We start from the raw sequence: 10,765 nt of genomic DNA, 5'->3' as shown, positions 1-10,765 counted from the left end.
CAGAATGTAAATTTATATATATATATACATCCTTTGAAACTAGATTTGCCAAATTTCAACCTAACCAGACCCTCGGTGGTCAGAATACTTGTGGAAAGGGATATTAGTTTACCTGATGTTACTGAAGTCTGGTTGGGCACAACCCATAATGGATATTGGCAAAAAATCGTCATGGAACACAAACCCCCATATTGTATCTACTGTAAGATATTTGGTCATATCCTTGCTAAATGCCACAAATTTCATCCTAATTTAAAATCTAAGGTTCAAGCGAACAAGGATGGGCCTAACCCAACTGCTGTGGACATTTTAGTTCCAACTGAGGAGGATACTACCAGACAGGAGGTGTCTGTTGCCCCTGAGGACCCCCCTGACACTACTGTTACTGTTACTGTGAGTGATGATGATGCGATATTGGCACCTACAAACTCCATACAAAACAATACCTATAAATGATAGTGTTCATACTGATAATCAGGAGAGTCTCGCTGGAGTATCTGGTGTAGCGGCAACTCATACTTCACATATTGTAGAACCTATTGTGGGTATTACTGTTGGTAATCCTTCTGCTTCAGCTCTACCCCATCAGGCGGATTTTTCGGAGGAATGACTAGTTTACACTTCTAGGAGGAAGAAGAGAATGGAGATCTACTAGAGCTTAAGAGTCTTATGGATGATACTTTGGTTACTACGAATAATGGTCAGCACCTTACCAATCTGCTAGCTGGATCCAATCTGCTAGTTGGATCCCTACTGAGAACTAGAGCTAGATACAATACTAGATTGAGATGACCCACATTTTTTCAACGCCCGGGTGGTTTTTAGGTTTCTTTTTATTTCTATATGTACCCATCTTTTACATTTTTTGGTGTGTGTTGTACCGTGTGGGTTGGGTGTTTAGGCCCACTTATACAAACCTATCTGTATCTTTATCTTTAATATATCAGCTCTTAGGTTTTTTCAAATATATATATATATACATTTATCTGATGTAGAACACTCGTATGGATAAAATTATTTGAACCATTAACTGTAAAGATGGGTTCCCTTTTTTTATCCACTGCCGAATCGACGACCTATGTATTGTATTTGTATAAAAAAAAAATTTTGGATGAAAAAAATCGAAATCTTATTCTATTCTAATAATAATGAGAATGAAGTTCATAATTCTATTCAGTTCTCTTTTTTATTTTATTAGGATTTTGATTTAATTTATCATAGCATATAAAGAAGAAAAAATTTTCTTCTTTCTTCTTTAAAATCTTTTTCTTTTTGGAAAGAAGTTGTAAATAAAGAACAAATAAAGAAACAACTTTGCTGACAATTTTTTCTTTTTTGTCTGGTCTGAAGAGTCCTCCTAAGATTCTGATGTTAGATCAGTTTCGATATCTTTGAATAAGAACAGAAAAGAGAGGATAGGCTCATTCCGTTCAAAGATATGGGAATGCCCATTAATCAAAGAAAAGATAAAAGAAACAATTGAGCGTGAGAGCCAAATAAATTGAAAGATTCATGTTTGGTTCGGGAAGAGATATTATAGTTGTGAAACGAATGGAAAGATAATCTACTTTCATTAAATGATGTATTAGATAAGCGAAAACAGAGGATCTTGAGTACTATTCGAAATTCAGAAGAATTACGTAGAGGAGCCATTGAACAGCTCGAAAGAGCTCGGGTTAGATTACGCAAAGTAGAAATCGAAGCAGATGAGTATCGAACGAATGGATACTATGAGATAGAACGAGAAAAAGTAAATTTGATTAATGCTACGTGCAATAGTTTGGAACGATTAGAAAATTACAAAAATGAAACTCTTTTTTTTGAAAAACAAAGAGCAATTAATCAGGTCCGACAACAAGTTTTGCAACAAGCCTTACAACGAGCTCTAGGAACTTTGAATAGTTGTTTGAATATGGAATTACATTTTCGTACTATCAGTGCTAATATTGATATTCTCGGGTCTATGGAAGAAATAACTTATTAGCCTTTTTTACTCTAGTTTAGAGTTTAGGTATTATTTTTTACCTTTCCTTCCGAAAAATAAAAAAGAGATACTAATGGGAACCCTTCGAGCTGACGAAATTAGTAATATTATACGAGAACGTATTGAACAATATAATAGAGAAGTAAAGATTGTGAATACCGGTACCGTACTTCAAGTGGGCGATGGCATTGCTCGTATTCATGGTCTTGATGAAGTAATGGCAGGTGAATTAATAGAATTTGAAGAGGGTACCATAGGTATTGCTCTGAATTTGGAATCAAATAATGTTGGCGTTGTATGTATAGTAAAGAGAGAGTTAATCCTAAAATAATAGCCCAATAGTATGCATGTGCTCTATTTAGTTTTAGAGTATCACATTTCTCAAATTTACTCTCTTGAATATCCAAAATTTGAAGGAAAAGGTGAGAGGAAAATACTCTCTAATTCCTTAATCAACAAATTACAATACTTCTTATATAATGAATAAAACCTAGGAAAAACAAAATTCCCAAAATTACACCTTCCCAAAGATATAACAACCATAAAGGAAAGAAATACAACATAATAAGAAAGAAATAAACAAGAACAAATCTAAAATAGGAAACGTAGAATTCCACACCCTTCCTCAAACTGGTTATAAATGTTGTAAAGATCCAATTTGGTATTCAAATCAGTGAAGCTGTCAGAAGGTAGAGATTTTGTTAAGACATCATCAACTTTAACATGATTCAGAATGTAAATTGAATGAATAATGCCTCCATTGAATTTCTCAGAAATAAAATGTCTATCAATCTCAATGTGCTTGTTTTTGTCATTAAGCACAAGATTACTAATGACGGCTTAGCTGTCGCAAAACATCTTTATGAGATTGATCGTGGAATATCACAAATCATTTAATACCCTTTGAATCCAAATTTCTTCACAAATTCCCGAAGTGAGTGCCCGATACTCAGCTTCTGCATTGCTTCTAGAGACCATCGCTTGCTTCTTGCTCATTTGTGTGACAAGATTTTTCCAAACATAGGAAAAACACCCAGAGCTAAATCTTTTCTCTATGGCTCTCACGCCCAACTAGCATCAGTGTAAACCTCTACATTCCAGTTGTCAAATTTCTTAAAAAATAACTCTTTGTCAGGGGTTTTCTTAAGTAACTTTTATATTTAATAAATTATCTTCAAATATTTTTTATTTAGATTGTTCATGTATTGACTCACTATGACGACAGAGTACGCAATATCAGGTATGGTGTGTGACAGGTAGATAAGTTTGCCCATCAATCTCCGGTATCTATCTTTTCCACATATATCTTTTTTTCTCTTGACTGTAATTTTATGTTGAAATCTATAAGAGTCTTGGTGGGTTTGCACTCCAACATTCCTATTTCTTTCAATAAGCTTAGGAGGTTAGGATGTACTTTCTTTGAGATATCACAATACCAATATTGGGCCTGAGCACTTCTATGCCTAAAAAGTATCTCATCACTTGTAGATCCTTTATTTCAAATTTATTAGCCAAAACCTCCTTAATTTTTACAACCTCTTTGTCATCATCAGTTGTCAGGATTAAATCATCTACATAGGCAATGATTACCGTTTTCTTACCTCCCCATGTATGCTTTATGAATATCATATGATCTGATTGACATTGTGAATGACAATCTTGTCAAACCAAGCCCTTAATGATTTTTTAGGTCATAAAGTGACTTTCTTAATCTACGAACCTGATATGCATTCGACTCATCTTCCAGTTTTGGGGGGATATCCATATTTGAATCAACTTAGCCTTGAACTTCTCAATGCTCCCAGCTGCTTTGTACTTGACACTAAACACTCATTTGCATCCAATGGATCTTTTATCTTTAGGAAGCTATCAGGGTGTCATGTGTAATTTAGCTTAAGTGATTGGATTTCTTCTTCAATCACCTTTTTTTCTATTTGACTTTGAAGCTTCATGAATAGACTTGGGTATCTGCACATTATCAAAATTAGATACGTATGCTTTGTAATTTGTTGTTAACTTCTCATAGGCAACATACCCATGAATAGGATAATTATTGTAACTTTCCCTGTCTACTCCACTAGATTCCACCTCCCTTGGAACCTCAGAGATGTGTGAATTCAGATTTAGTCGTGAACAGTTCTGTAGTTGCATATTATCTTTATCCTGCTCAATGGATCTCTTTCCCCTAGTATACACACAAGATTTCTTCTTAATTTCAAGTGGGATGTCTTGGGGAATATGATAGTTAGAAGGAAGGGGAATAGATTGCGATGACTCTAGATCAAGCAGAGTAGTATGGGGAAGCAGAAAAGTTGTGATGAATCTACGTTAGTGTGGGTATCTAGAGTAGGGTCTCAAGTTTGATATTCACCTGGACAAAGGTAACATCCATAGAGTTATATTATTTTTTCGTAATGGGAGAATAACACTTTTACTCATTTTTGTTATAAGCAAGCCTCAGGAACATACATTTGATGGATTTTTGGTCAATCTTTTTGCAATTTGGTTGGTGAATGTGAACAAAAGAGATACAACTAAATATTTTTTTAGAAGAAGATTAGACCAGAAGGCTCTGACATAAGGGTTTTTTTCTATTATAATATTGAGAAGGGCTTTGAATCCAAGGATTTTGCTTGGCATTCTATTAATGAGATAGGTGGCTACGAATACGATATCTCTCTATAAATTTTTGGAACATTGTGAGAAAGCATTATAAACCTAGATACCTCGAGATGTTTATTCTTCCCTCAACTATCTCACTTTGTTGTGGACTTTTAACATCGAAACTCGCATGAATGATATCGTTATTTGCAAGGTAGGACCCAATGATCTAATTGAAGTATTCATTTGCATTATTAGTTTTGAGAATTTGAAATTTCATTGGAACTGAGTGAAAATCATGTTATAGAAGGAATGAAAGATTTATGCAATTTCAAATTTTCCTTCATGAGGAATATCTAACTGTTTTTAGTGTGGTCATCAATAAAGAAGACAAATTATCTTACTTCATTGATGGCTTTTACTTTTGATGGTGCTTAAATCTCATTGTGAATGATAGAGAAAGGATGCAAGGGCTTGTTCTTAGACAAAAGATAAATATGAAGAGAATGTTTGGTTAATTGACAAGTTTCATGCTTATAAACCTCTGGCTTTTTATTTATAGAAAGATGAATATAATTTTGCAACATAATGATTATTGGGATGACTTAGACGTCAATATCATGATAAAACTTGACTCTCAACAGACTCGGATACAACATATTCAAGAATATAGAATGAGGATTGTGGAGAAGACACTTGTGCGTTAAAAGAATAGCTATCCTTGAGCAAGAATAAACCTTGATGCAATTCAGAACTGCCAATCACCTTCCTTGAATCCTCCACATGAAATTCTCAAGAGTTAGAATGTAATTTGAAAACACATTAAAAATCTTGAGTAAGCTTGCTATTATAAAGTAGGTTGCAATCTAATTGGGGAATATATAACACAGAAGAAGGTTGAACATTTTTTGTGACTTTCACATCTTCTTTCCCAGTAATTCTGGAGTGAGATCCACCAGGAAGTCTAACAAATGTGGAGATAGTGAACTCTTGGTAGTTGTTATGAGCATGGATGTCTCTAGGCATGTGATCAAAAGCATCAGAGTGTGTTATCCAATGTCGAAATCTTTCATTGTTAGCGAGATAGGAGAAGGATATGATACCTTTGTGCTTCATCAAGCTGGTAGGCCGTTATGTTGTGCTAGAAAGGAGTTTCTTCTACACCTCCAACTGCTGCATGAAGAGGAGCCTAGGGTTAACCAACACTTTAGAAGTAGCAGCAGCATGGGCCTTCTTGTCTTGATCCTTCCTCTCTTGTCCATATTTCCATTCTACTGGTTTTTCATGTTGTTTCCAATTTGTCTTTTATGTGATTAAGTTTTTTGCAATGTTCACAAGAAAGTCGATTTTGCTTTGGCTTTGACTCATGTGAGAAGTTATGTGTATACAAGGCAAAGCTTTCAATGTTAGAGGACTCCACACTTCTTGCCATCATGAGCTTCTTTCTGCTTTCTTATCTTCTAACTTAAACAAAGGCGTCCTTAGTGGTAGGGAGAGTCTTCATCCCCATGATTCGTTCTTTGACCTCATCTAAGTTCTTATTTAGGCCAAATAAGAACTTGATCATCATTTTTTTATCCACTATTGTTTTATACATCATGGCATCTTGAGGATATTTCCTTACATGTATCATACATATCTAACTATAACCAGTATCTTGATAATGTGAGTATTGAGTAACCCTTGACTCTCCTTGTCGGAACTCTTGCAGTTTTGTCTCAATTTCAAACAATTCTGCAATATTTTATGTATTGGAATAAGTCTAAGAAGCTGCTTTCCAAGTCTCCCATGCTTGTTGTAAAGTACGAGAATTTTTCGAACTTTTGGGGTCATAGAGTTGATCAACTAAGACACGATCATATGACCCCCAATATTCCATGAGTGATGGTTAGTATCAGTGAACTCAGGAGTTGTGCCCTCTCTTATAAGATGTTCATTTCTTCCCTTTCTACAAATGTACATAAGCACATATTAGGACAATGTAGAAAGTTAAGGTAGCGAGTATCAGGGCTATTTTGACAGAATTTTTGGACTATGATTCAGAACTAACATCCAAAGTTGAGCTAAACATTCATTCAGTATTTTTTCATAAACCCTTTACATGTTCAGAGCTAGAAAAAATAGGCTGGCTGCTTTTCATATGAGAGATGACCTGCAGGAAAAGATTGGCGGCTGTAAGGAGGACGAAGCAGTAGAACGCTAACAAATGAGGACTACTACATGGACAACAAGAGAAGCCAATAGATGAGGAATAGTTGGGGCGAGAAAAAACGACAATTCACCAACCAAAGGAACGATCAAAAGGCGAGATACGCTGTCGAGCCCTTTGCTACAAAACCAAGGTTGAAGCATTTCAAAAGAAACTCTTTCTTGGCCTTTGCAGAGATTGCGAAGGCAGTGGCGTTCGAACAGAGACACTGGCTTCTTGGTTGAGATGGAGAATTGCAAGTCGTGTTAAGCCTTCCACGAGATTTACTAGAAGACAGCTAATATGATGGCATGAACAACGAATGACAGGTTCGACCGATACGCTCGACTGATACATTGACACGAATGATGGTAGAGGCTTTCGAACCCAGAGAGACGTCAAGTACAGAACAGAGACAACAATGAAATTAGGTTTGTCTCTGATATCATGAAGGAAGATGTGAGTGAAAATATTCTCCTATTCCTTAATCAAATTAAAACATCTCTCCTCATATAATGAATAAACCTTGCGGAAAACGTAATTCCTACGATTACACCTTACCAAAGATATAACAACGACAAAGGAAAAAAATACATTAAAATAAGAAAAAATAGACGAGAATAAATCTAAAATAGGAAAGGTAGAATTCCCCAAAATTGATCCATGTCCAATTTGTTGTGTATAATTTTTGTTCAGTCGAAGAAAATTTTGGACTCAATATTTAATATATGCATGTATGTATGTATGTATGTATGTATGTATGTATATATATATATATATATATATATATATATATATATATATATATATACATATAAACAATTATTGATGGCGTCGTCTCCCTCGCTCGACTTTGCTAGGGTTTCGGCCGATGGCGAACCCTAGCAACAGTTAAGGCTTCGGCTTCGTTGTTGCCTCTTGGCTTCTTCACGCTCGTTTCTGTTTTGTCTCCCCCGCTTCTTCCGGCTCTGAGACGAGGCTCGTCTCCCGCTCGCGTGTTCTGCGCTCGATCCTTTGCGGCCCTTCTCGCCGCTCGAATTTCTGCGGCTCAATTTCGCGGAAACTGCTCGCGATCGCAATTTTTGTGTTCTCTGCGCTCGTCCCGTCTCACCCCGACGTCCCTTAGCTTCGGCTATTTCGACGCGATTTTTTCCCAGTCTATTTTCTTCTCTAAACGTTGCAACTATCTATGAAGATGGTTTCGGACGAATCATATGTAGCTGCTCTTGCCAGTGTCCATGCCTCAGGCACACTAAAATCATCATTTTTCCCTCCTTCGTTTGAGTGAGCGGAGGACATCAAGAAACCTGCTAGGGAGAATGGGAAGTCGAACATTTTTTCTTACAGAAGCTGAAGGTATTCAACTTGTTTCTTTCTGAATTTGGTTGGGAAATTTCTATATAGTCATCCCAAAATGAAGCTCATTCGCAAAAAATTTGAACTTATGCACCTTGTTGGAGAATAGAAAATCGGGCTATTAGATGGGAGACATTCTTTTTCAAATTAGCAATGAAAAATATTACATGCGCTTATTTGCTAGAAAGATAATATGGATTGATAACAGAGGAATGAAGAACAGAGTAATGAAGATTCTGAAATGGTCTGTGGATTTTGACCACAGACGAAACCGCCAATCATTCTGATTTGGATTCGTCTCCCTGGTCTGAAATTTTATTATTTTTCTCAAAAAGTATTATACTTTATTGCCTCAGTTTATGGGAAGTCACTCAAGACGGACATTCCTACTTTTAATTTGTCCCGTCCTTCTGAAACCAGTGTACTTGTTGAAAGAGACACATTTCACCCGCTTCTGAGGAAATCTGGTTGGGCACACAATATCATGGATATTGACAGAAGGTAGAGATTGAACATTTTCCGTCGTATTGTTCGAACTGTCGTATGTTCGGACACTCTAGTTCTCAATGTCACCATCTACACCCCCACCTCAAACCAAAAAAACAAGCTGCTCCGCTAGAGGCTGTGATTCCATCTCCTTCTGATCAGACTGACAATATGACAACTATTCAATCCCCAGTTGTAGCTCCCTCGTCTTTGGAACCTCCTATCGTGGGGGAGAGGGAGTTTCTTTAGACCCCGCCTATCCTAGAACCTATCACTGATAATACAGGTGGAAATACTTCTAGTACTTCACAATCGCCTCATCAGGTCTAGTAAGATGATAATATTACTCAGGTTCATGGGGATTACAACGTGCAACGACCTACACTTATCCGATCACCTTTGGAATCTACTGATCAGATGAGTCAATCATCGGATGAGGAATGACAGGTCTACACATCTAGGAGGAAGAAGAAGAATGAAGATCTACTTGAGCTCAGGAATCTGATGGATGATACTTTGGTTACTACGGGCAATGAGACACACCTTACCATTTTGTTAGCCGCTCATTTCCGAGAACTAGAGGCAGGAGGACACTTTTGTGCCCTTTTGTGGCTTTCTGGTTTTTTACCTTTTTGTATCTTTGTTTTATCTGAGTTTTTGTGTGTGTTGTATTGTATGAGTTGGGCTTTCTTTTAGGTCCTCTCATACAACATTTTCGTATCTTTTTTGTATTAATATATTTGCCCTCAGACTTTTTCTAATATATATAATAATTCAAACATTCTGTAGAGGCCCGGGTACTTATTTGTTGCAGTGATTTCATGGAGAATAGTGGGTGCATATTCATGTATCTTAATTCCATAATTGTAGCTCGTTGTATAACCTGTCTTATCTATGTATTTGTTACTTGTTACTCATAGATCTAATTTGAGAAAAAGCCCCAAAATAGTCCCCCGACATTTAAAAAGTGTCCAATTTTGTCTTCGAGTTTTAAAATATTTCAATTTAGTCCCAAATTAGTAAAAGTTATTCTAAATTAGTCATAAATTTAATTTTCGGTTACATTTAATGTTGCCCTTCACATATTGACGGTTGGATAGGTGATATACTTATTAAAAGCATAAAATATTCACTGGATAGAAAAATTGAAGTATTCACTATTAAGTGAATTTGTTTTTTTTTTTAAATTTGACTAAAATTTAAAAGAAAGGAAAAAAAGGTCATTTTTTATATAACATTTAAATTTTAATTATTTGAAGAAGTTAATATTATTATACTTTTATTTTTCAATTTTTTATTCAAATATTAAATTCATAACAAATTTTAGAGAAACTCGTGAACTATATAACGAAAAATTTGATTTAATGAATACATTTTTTTTTTAATATGGCCAGTTTCTATAATGTTGTGCAATAATAAACACAGGAGTGGTACCACCAGAAGATTCTGCCACCTTCATCCCCTTTTCCAATTTGTGGTGACAAGTTTTTTAGTTATTTAAATGGAGCATATCTCTATCTACTTTTAAAAAATAATTTTAAAGTATTATTTTGATATGTCTAGCTAAAAAATTCAGGATCCTGAATGATAGCTTTATTATTTCGGCTAATCTCTTCACAAATTGTGAATAGATGGATTTGCCCTTCAATATCTGAAGGGCACTGTTAAATTTAACGGAAAGTTTGATTTAGGATTAATTTGGAATCACTTTTAATAGTGTGGGACTGAATTGGAGCATTTTAAAACTCAGAGAATAAATTGGGCACTTCTTAATAGCCGAGTGACTATTTTGGGTTTTTACTCGATCTGATTTATTTAAACTTTGTAACCAATTTACTTGAAAATTATGGAAACTTATTTAAACGACACTTCACAGCTTGACCTCACATAGCTTTTCAAAGTACTGATGGAGTCCAAATTCACTCTATTTGCTGAGTTTTTCTTCAGAAATTTAAGGGTGCTTCTTTTTATCTTGGGATTGTTGTTCCCGAAAGAATTGGTTATTGCACGTATCAAATTTTTTAGTATGCAATTTAAAAAATAGCTTTATGTTCTTTACAATCCTATCTAAAATGCTGTTTTATAAATATATTCAACAAATTTTTAGCTTCTAAAATGTTTTGTTTTTTTTCCAATATTCCAAAAGACAC

The 10,765-nt window shown here is 35.3% G+C and overlaps 1 protein-coding gene across 5 annotated transcripts in view; it reads left to right on the top strand.

Moving 5' to 3' along the window:
* LOC110021034 (villin-2-like) overlaps positions 1 to 10,765 on the top strand; it is a 68,816-nt gene that overhangs the window by 40,489 nt on the left and 17,562 nt on the right. The gene's annotated exons all lie outside the window — the stretch shown is intronic.

Source organism: Phalaenopsis equestris, unplaced genomic scaffold (assembly GCF_001263595.1).
Source record: "Phalaenopsis equestris unplaced genomic scaffold, ASM126359v1 Scaffold000002, whole genome shotgun sequence".
In the NCBI taxonomy this organism is placed as follows: Eukaryota; Viridiplantae; Streptophyta; class Magnoliopsida; order Asparagales; family Orchidaceae; genus Phalaenopsis; species Phalaenopsis equestris.
This window is presented reverse-complemented; position numbering and strand designations above follow the sequence as displayed.